Genomic DNA, 10,215 nt, shown 5'->3' with positions numbered 1-10,215 from the left:
AATCGACTTAAAGCCAGATCGTCACATTGGCCGCTCTTCTCTCCGAAACGCTTGTACTTATCGTCTGGAAAGCTATGTCGCGTGCTGCGGTATGCGGAGACACTAAAATCACCACAGTAGAACACAGATGAAGCTTCTAAGTTGATGCAATATCCAGTAAGAAGTAGTACAATTCGCGTTTTAGGTATCGATTATTGACTTTTTAGCTGGCTTTGGTGCCTTGGACATAAGCTAGGACCTTAAGATTCTGCATGAAAGGAGGACTAGCAGCCGAGTTGCACGGGAGAATGTGAAAAGTGTTCATATGTAAAAAAATACCTGAGAAATCCGTCCGTTTTCGTCATTTGTTATCGAATCGACTTAAAAGCCAGATCGTCACATTGGTCGCTCTTCTCTCTGAAACGGTTGTACTTATCGTCTGCAAAGCTATGTCGCATTCTGCGGTATGCTGAGACACTACAAGCAGCATAGTAGAACACAGATGAAGCTTCTAAGTTGATGTAATAGCCAGTAAGAAGTAGTACAATTCAAGTTTTAGGTATTGATTTTTGACTTTTTAGCTAGCTTTGGTGCCTTGGACATGAGCTAGGACCTTAAGATTCAGCATGAAAGGAGGACTAGCACCCGAGTAGCACGGGAGAATGTGAAAAGTGTTCATATATAGTAAAAACCTGAGAAATTCGTCCGTTTTCGTCATTTGTTATCGAATCGACTTAAAGCCAGATCGTCACATTGGCCGCTCTTCTCTCTGAAACGGTTGTACTTATCGTCTGCAAAGCTATGTCACGTGCTGCGGAATGCGGAGACACTAAAAGCACCTTAGTAGAACACAGATGAAGCTTCTAAGTTAATGTAATAGCCAGTAAGAAGTAGTACAATTCAAGTTTTAGGTATCGATTATTGACTTTTTAGCTAGCTTTGGTGCCTTGGACATGAGCTAGGACCTTAAGATTCAGCATGAAAGGAGGACTAGCACCCGAGTAGCACGGGAGAATGTGAAAAGTGTTCATATATAGTAAAAACCTGAGAAATTCGTCCGTTTTCGTCATTTGTTATCGAATCGACTTAAAGCCAGATCGTCACATTGGCCGCTCTTCTCTCTGAAACGGTTGTACTTATCGTCTGCAAAGCTATGTCGCGTACTGCGGTATGTGGAGACACTAAAAGCACCATAGTAGAACACAGATGAAGCATCTAAGTTGATGTAATAGCCAGTAAGAAGTAGTACAATTCAAGTTTTAGGAATCGATTATTGACTTTTTAGCTGGCTTTGGTGCCTTGGACATGAGCTAGGACCTTACGATTCTGCATGAAAGGAGGACTAGCAGCCGAGTTGCACGGGAGAATGTGAAAAGTGTTCAAATGTAGTAAAAACCTGAGAAATCCGTCCGTTTTCGTCATTTGTTATCGAATCGACTTAAAGCCAGATCGTCACATTGGCCGCTCTTCTCTCTGAAACGGGTGTACTTATCGACTGCAAAGCTATGTCGCGTGCTGCGGTATGCGGAGACACTAAAAGCACCATAGTAGAACACAGATGAAGCTTCTAAGTTAACGTAATAGCCAGTAAGAAGTAGTACAATTCAAGTTTTAGGTATCGATTATTGACTTTTTAGCTGGCTTTGGTGCCTTGGACATGAGATGGGACCTTAAGATTCTGCATGAAAGGAGGACTAGCAGCCGAGTTGCAGGGGAGAATGTGAAAAGTGTTCATATGTAGTAAAGACCTGAGAAATCCGTCCGTTTTCGTCATTTGTTATCGAATCGACTTAAAGCCAGATCGTCACATTGGCCGCTCTTCTCTCTGAAACGGTTGTACTTATCGTCTACTAAGCTATGTCGCGTGCTGCGGTATGCGGAGACACTAAAAGCACCATAGTAGAACACAGATGAAGCTTCTAAGTTAATGTAATAGCCAGTAAGAAGTAGTACAATTCAAGTTTTAGGTATCGATTATTGACTTTTTAGCTGGCTTTAGTGCCTTGGACATGAGCTAGGACCTTACGATTCTGCATGAAAGGAGGACTAGCAGCCGAGTTGCACGGGAGAATGTGAAAAGTGTTCATATGTAGTAAAAACCTGAGAAATCCGTCCGTTTTCGTCATTTGTTATCGAATCGACTTAAAGCCAGATCGTCACATTGGCCGCTCTTCTCTCTGAAACGGGTGTACTTATCGACTGCAAAGCTATGTCGCGTGCTGCGGTATGCGGAGACACTAAAAGCACCATAGTAGAACACAGATGAAGCTTCTAAGTTAATGTAATAGCCAGTAAGAAGTAGTACAATTCAAGTTTTAGGTATCGATTATTGACTTTTTAGCTGGCTTTGGTGCCTTGGACATGAGCTAGGACCTTACGATTCTGCATGAAAGGAGGACTAGGAGCCGAGTTGCACGGGAGAATGTGAAAAGTGTTCATATGTAGCAAAAACCTGAGAAATCCGTCCGTTTTCGTCATTTGTTATCGAATCGTCTTAAAGCCAGATCGTCACATTGGCCGCTCTTCTCTCTGAAACGGGTGTACTTATCGACTGCAAAGCTATGTCGCGTGCTGCGGTATGTGGAGACACTAAAATTACCATAGTAGAACACAGATGAAGCATCTAAGTTGATGTAATAGCCAGTAAGAAGTAATCCAATTCAAGTTTTAGGTATCGATTATTGACTTTTTAGCTGGCTTTGGTGCCTTGGACATGAGCTAGGACCTTAAGATTCTGCATGAAAGGAGGACTAGCAGCCGAGTTGCACGGGAGAATGTGAAAAGTGTTCATATGTAATAAAAACCTGAGAAATCCGTCCGTTTTCGTCATTTGTTATCGAATCGACTTAGAGCCAGATAGTCACATTGGCCCCTCTTCTCTCCGAAACGCTTGTACTTATCGTCTGCAAAGCTATGTCGCGTGCTGCGGTATGCGGAGACACTAAAATCACCATAGTAGAACACAGACCAAGCTTCTAAGTTGATGTAATAGCCAGTAAGAAGTAGTACAATTCAAGTTTTAGGTATCGATTATTGACTTTTTAGCTGGCTTTGGTGCCTTGGACATGAGCTAGGACCTTAAGTTTCAGCATGAAAGGAGGACTAGCAGCCGAGTTGCACGGGAGAATGTGAAAAGTGTTCATATGTAATAAAAACCTGAGAAATCCGTCCGTTTTCGTCATTTGTTATCGAATCGACTTAAAGCCAGATCGTCACATTGGCCGCTCTGCTCACGGAAACGGTTGTACTTATCGTCTGCAAAGCTATGTCGCGTGTTGCCGTAGGCGGAAACAGGAAAAGCACCATAGTAGAACACAGATGAAGCTTCTAAGTTGATGTAATAGCCAGTAAGAAGTAGTCCAATTCAAGTTATAGGTATCGATTATTGACTTTTTAGCTGGCTTTGGTGCCTTGGACATGAGCTAGGACCTTAAGATTCTGCATGAAAGGAGGACTAGCAGCCGAGTTGCACGGGAGAATGTGAAAAGTGTTCATATGTAATAAAAACCTGAGAAATCCGTCCGTTTTCGTAATTTGTTATCGAATCGACTTAAAGCCAGATAGTCACATTGGCCGCTCTTCTCTCCGAAACGCTTGTACTTATCGTCTGCAAAGCTATGTCGCGTGCTGCGGTATGCGGAGACACTAAAATAACCATAGTAGAACACAGACCAAGCTTCTAAGTTAATGTAATAGCCAGTAAGAAGTAGTACAATTCAAGTTTTAGGTATCTATTATTGACTTTTTAGCTAGCTTTGGTGCCTTGGACATGAGATGGGACCTTAAGATTCTGCATGAAAGGAGGACTAGCAGCCGAGTTGCAGGGGAGAATGTGAATAGTGTTCATATGTAGTAAAGACCTGAGAAATCCGTCCGTTTTCGTCATTTGTTATCGAATCGACTTAAAGCCAGATCGTCACATTGGCCGCTCTTCTCTCTGAAACGGTTGTACTTATCGTCTACTAAGCTATGTCGCGTGCTGCGGTATGCGGAGACACTAAAAGCACCATAGTAGAACCCAGATGAAGCTTCTAAGTTAATGTAATAGCCAGTAAGAAGTAGTACAATTCAAGTTTTAGGTATCGATTATTGACTTTTTAGCTGGCTTTGGTGCCTTGGACATGAGCTAGGACCTTACGATTCTGCATGAAAGGAGGACTAGCAGCCGAGTTGCACGGGAGAATGTGAAAAGTGTTCATATGTAATAAAAACCTGAAAATCCGTCCGTTTTCGTCATTTGTTATCGAATCGACTTAAAGCCAGATAGTCACATTGGCCGCTCTTCTCTCCGAAACGCTTGTACTTATCGTCTGCAAAGCTATGTCGCGTGCTGCGGTATGCGGAGACACTAAAATCACCACAGTAGAACACAGATGAAGCTTCTAAGTTGATGCAATATCCAGTAAGAAGTAGTACAATTCGCGTTTTAGGTATCGATTATTACTTTTTAGCTGGCTTTGGTGCCTTGGACATGAGCTAGGACCTTAAGATTCTGCATGAAAGGAGGACTAGCAGCCGAGATGCACGGGAGAATGTGAAAAGTGTTCATATGTAATAAAAACCTGAGAAATCCGTCCGTTTTCGTCATTTGTTATCGAATCGACTTAAAGCCAGATAGTCACATTGGCCGCTCTTCTCTCCGAAACGCTTGTACTTATCGTCTGCAAAGCTATGTCGCGTGCTGCGGTATGCGAAGACACTAAAATAACCATAGTAGAACACAGACCAAGCTTCTAAGTTGATGTAATAGCCAGTAAGAAGTAGTACAATTCAAGTTTTAGGTATCTATTATTGACTTTTTAGCTGGCTTTGGTGCCTTGGACATGAGCTAGGACCTTAAGATTCTGCATGAAAGGAGGACTAGCAGCCGAGATGCACGGGAGAATGTGAAAAGTGTTCATATGTAATAAAAACCTGAGAAATCCGTCCGTTTTCGTCATTTGTTATCGAATCGACTTAAAGCCAGATAGTCACATTGGCCGCTCTTCTCTCTGAAACGCTTGTACTTATCGTCTGCAAAGCTATGTCGCGTGCTGCGGTATGCGAAGACACTAAAATAACCATAGTAGAACACAGACCAAGCTTCTAAGTTGATGTAATAGCCAGTAAGAAGTAGTACAATTCAAGTTTTAGGTATCTATTATTCACTTTTTAGCTGGCTTTGGTGCCTTGGACATGAGATGGGACCTTAAGATTCTGCATGAAAGGAGGACTGGCAGCCGAGTTGCACGGGAGAATGTGAAAAGTGTTCATATGTAGTAAAGACCTGAGAAATCCGTCCGTTTTCGTCATTTGTTATCGAATCGACTTAAAGCCAGATCGTCACATTGGCCGCTCTTCTCTCTGAAACGGTTGTACTTATCGTCTACTAAGCTATGTCGCGTGCTGCGGTATGCGGAGACACTAAAATCACCATATTAGAACACAGATGAAGCTTCTAAGTTAATGTAATAGCCAGTAAGAAGTAGTACAATTCAAGTTTTAGGTATCGATTATTGACTTTTTAGCTGGCTTTGGTGCCTTGGACATGAGCTAGGACCTTACGATTCTGCATGAAAGGAGGACTAGCAGCCGAGTTGCACGGGAGAATGTGAAAAGTGTTCATATGTAATAAAAACCTGAGAAATCCGTCCGTTTTCGTCATTTGTTATCGAATCGATAGTCACATTGGCACCTCTTCTCTCCGAAACGCTTGTACTTATCGTCTGCAAAGCTATGTCGCGTGCTGCGGTATGCGGAGACACTAAAATCACCATAGTAGAACACAGACCAAGCTTCTAAGTTGATGTAATAGCCAGTAAGAAGTAGTACAATTCAAGTTTTAGGTATCGATTATTGACTTTTTAGCTGGCTTTGGTGCCTTGGACATGAGCTAGGACCTTAAGATTCAGCATGAAAGGAGGACTAGCAGCCGAGTTGCACGGGAGAATGTGAAAAGTGTTCATATGTAATAAAAACCTGAGAAATCCGTCCGTTTTCGTCATTTGTTATCGAATCGACTTAAAGCCAGATCGTCACATTGGCCGCTCTGCTCACGGAAACGGTTGTACTTATCGTCTGCAAAGCTATGTCGCGTGTTGCCGTAGGCGGAAACAGGAAAAGCACCATAGTAGAACACAGATGAAGCTTCTAAGTTGATGTAATAGCCAGTAAGAAGTAGTCCAATTCAAGTTATAGGTATCGATTATTGACTTTTTAGCTGGCTTTGGTGCCTTGGACATGAGCTAGGACCTTAAGATTCTGCATGAAAAGAGGACTAGCAGCCGAGTTGCACGGGAGAATGTGAAAAGTGTTCATATGTAAAAAAATACCTGAGAAATCCGTCCGTTTTCGTCATTTGTTATCGAATCGACTTAAAGCCAGATCGTCACATTGGTCGCTCTTCTCTCTGAAACGGTTGTACTTATCGTCTGCAAAGCTATGTCGCATTCTGCGGTATGCTGAGACACTACAAGCAGCATAGTAGAACACAGATGAAGCTTCTAAGTTGATGTAATAGCCAGTAAGAAGTAGTACAATTCAAGTTTTAGGTATTGATTATTGACTTTTTAGCTAGCTTTGGTGCCTTGGACATGAGCTAGGACCTTAAGATTCAGCATGAAAGGAGGACTAGCACCCGAGTAGCACGGGAGAATGTGAAAAGTGTTCATATGTAGTAAAAACCTGAGAAATTCGTCCGTTTTCGTCATTTGTTATCGAATCGACTTAAAGCCAGATCGTCACATTGGCCGCTCTTCTATCTGAAACGGTTGTACTTATCGTCTGCAAAGCTATGTCGCGTGCTGCGGTATGCGGAGACACTAAAAGCACCATAGTAGAACACAGATGAAGCTTCTAAGTTGATGTAATAGCCAGTAGGAAGAAGTATAATTCCAGTTTTAGGTATCGATTATTGACTTTTTAGCTGGCTTTGGTACCTTGGACATGAGCTAGGACCTTAAGATTCTGCATGAAAGGAGGACTAGCGGCCGAGTTGCACGGGAAAATGTGAAAAGTGTTCATATGTAGTAAAAACCTGAGAAATCCGTCCGTTTTCGTCATTTGTTATCGAATCGACTTAAAGCCAGATCGTCACATTGGCCGCTCTTCTCTCTGAAAAAGTTGTACTCATCGTCTACTAAGCTATGTCGCGTGCTGCGGTATGCGGAGACACTAAAAGCACCATAGTAGAACACAGATGAAGCTTCTAAGTTAATGTAATAGCCAGTAAGAAGTAGTACAATTCAAGTTTTAGGTATCGATTATTGACTTTTTAGCTGGCTTTGGTGCCTTGGACATGAGCTAGGACCTTACGATTCTGCATGAAAGGAGGACTAGCAGCCGAGTTGCACGGGAGAATGTGAAAGGTCTTCATATGTAGTAAAAACCTGAGAAATCCGTTCGTTTTCGTCATTTGTTATCGAATCGACTTAAAGCCAGATCGTCAAATTGGCCGCTCTTCTCTCTGAAACGGGTGTACTTATCGACTGCAAAGCTATGTCGCGTGCTGCGGTATGTGGAGACACTAAAATTACCATAGTAGAACACAGATGAAGCATCTAAGTTGATGTAATAGCCAGTAAGAAGTAATCCAATTCAAGTTTTAGGTATCGATTATTGAATTTTTATGTGGCTTTGGTGCCTTGGACATGAGCTAGGACCTTAAGATTCTGCATGAAAGGAGGACTAGCAGCTGAGTTGCACGGGAGAATGTGAAAAGTGTTCATATGTAATAAAAACCTGAGAAATCCGTCCGTTTTCGTCATTTGTTATCTAATCGACTTAAAGCCAGATAGTCACATTGGCCCCTCTTCTCTCCGAAACGCTTGTACTTATCGTCTGCAAAGCTATGTCGCGTGCTGCGGTATGTGGAGACACTAAAATTACCATAGTAGAACACAGATGAAGCATCTAAGTTGATGTAATAGCCAGTAAGAAGTAATCCAATTCAAGTTTTAGGTATCGATTATTGACTTTTTAGCTGGCTTTGGTGCCTTGGACATGAGCTAGGACCTTAAGATTCTGCATGAAAGGAGGACTAGCAGCCGAGTTGCACGGGAGAATGTGAAAAGTGTTCATATGTAGTAAAAACCTGAGAAATCCGTCCATTTTCGTCATTTGTTATCGAATCGACTTAAAGCCAGATAGTCACATTGGCCGCTCTTCTCTCCGAAACGCTTGTACTTATCGTCTGCAAAGCTATGTCGCGTGCTGCGGTATGCGGAGACACTAAAATCACCACAGTAGAACACAGATGAAGCTTCTAAGTTCATGCAATATCCAGTAAGAAGTAGTACAATTCGCGTTTTAGGTATCGATTATTGACTTTTTAGCTGGCTTTGGTGCCTTGGACATGAGCTAGGACCTTAAGATTCTGCATGAAAGGAGGACTAGCAGCCGAGTTGCACGGGAGAATGTGAAAAGTGTTCATATGTAAAAAAATACCTGAGAAATCCGTCCGTTTTCGTCATTTGTTATCGAATCGACTTAAAGCCAGATCGTCACATTGGCCGCTCTTCTCTCTGAAAAAGTTGTACTTATCGTCTACTAAGCTATGTCGCGTGCTGCGGTATGCGGAGACACTAAAAGCACCATAGTAGAACACAGATTAAGCTTCTAAGTTAATGTAATAGCCAGTAAGAAGTAGTACAATTCAAGTTTTAGGTACCGATTATTGACTTTTTAGCTGGATTTGGTGCCTTGGACATGAGCTAGGACCTTAAGATTCTGCATGAAAGAAGGACTAGCAGCCGAGTTGCACGTGAGAATGTGAAAAGTGTTCATATGTAGTAAAAACCTGAGAAATCCGTCCGTTTTCGTCATTTGTTATCGAATCGACTTAAAGCCAGATCGTCACATTGGCCGCTCTTCTCTCTGAAACGGGTGTACTTATCGACTGCAAAGCTATGTCGCGTGCTGCGGTATGCGGAGACACTAAAAGCACCATAGTAGAACACAGATGAAGCTTCTAAGTTAACGTAATAGCCAGTAAGAAGTAGTACAATTCAAGTTTTAGGTATCGATTATTGACTTTTTAGCTGGCTTTGGTGCCTTGGACATGAGATGGGACCTTAAGATTCTGCATGAAAGGAGGACTAGCAGCCGAGTTGCAGGGGAGAATGTGAAAAGTGTTCATATGTAGTAAAGACCTGAGAAATCCGTCCGTTTTCGTCATTTGTTATCGAATCGACTTAAAGCCAGATCGTCACATTGGCCGCTCTTCTCTCTGAAACGGTTGTACTTATCGTCTACTAAGCTATGTCGCGTGCTGCGGTATGCGGAGACACTAAAAGCACCATAGTAGAACACAGATGAAGCTTCTAAGTTAATGTAATAGCCAGTAAGAAGTAGTACAATTCAAGTTTTAGGTATCGATTATTGACTTTTTAGCTGGCTTTGGTGCCTTGGACATGAGCTAGGACCTTACGATTCTGCATGAAAGGAGGACTAGCAGCCGAGTTGCACGGGAGAATGTGAAAAGTGTTCATATGTAGTAAAAACCTGAGAAATCCGTCCGTTTTCGTCATTTGTTATCGAATCGACTTAAAGCCAGATCGTCACATTGGCCGCTCTTCTCTCTGAAACGGGTGTACTTATCGACTGCAAAGCTATGTCGCGTGCTGCGGTATGCGGAGACACTAAAAGCACCATAGTAGAACACAGATGAAGCTTCTAAGTTAATGTAATAGCCAGTAAGAAGTAGTACAATTCAAGTTTTAGGTATCGATTATTGACTTTTTAGCTGGCTTTGGTGCCTTGGACATGAGCTAGGACCTTACGATTCTGCATGAAAGGAGGACTAGGAGCCGAGTTGCACGGGAGAATGTGAAAAGTGTTCATATGTAGCAAAAACCTGAGAAATCCGTCCGTTTTCGTCATTTGTTATCGAATCGTCTTAAAGCCAGATCGTCACATTGGCCGCTCTTCTCTCTGAAACGGGTGTACTTATCGACTGCAAAGCTATGTCGCGTGCTGCGGTATGTGGAGACACTAAAATTACCATAGTAGAACACAGATGAAGCATCTAAGTTGATGTAATAGCCAGTAAGAAGTAATCCAATTCAAGTTTTAGGTATCGATTATTGACTTTTTAGCTGGCTTTGGTGCCTTGGACATGAGCTAGGACCTTAAGATTCTGCATGAAAGGAGGACTAGCAGCCGAGTTGCACGGGAGAATGTGAAAAGTGTTCATATGTAATAAAAACCTGAGAAATCCGTCCGTTTTCGTCATTTGTTATCGAATCGACTTAGAGCCAG

The sequence above is a fragment of the Schistocerca gregaria genome, unplaced genomic scaffold, assembly GCF_023897955.1.
Source record: "Schistocerca gregaria isolate iqSchGreg1 unplaced genomic scaffold, iqSchGreg1.2 ptg000496l, whole genome shotgun sequence".
NCBI classification, from domain to species: Eukaryota; Metazoa; Arthropoda; class Insecta; order Orthoptera; family Acrididae; genus Schistocerca; species Schistocerca gregaria.
Note: the sequence above shows the minus strand (reverse complement) of the source record.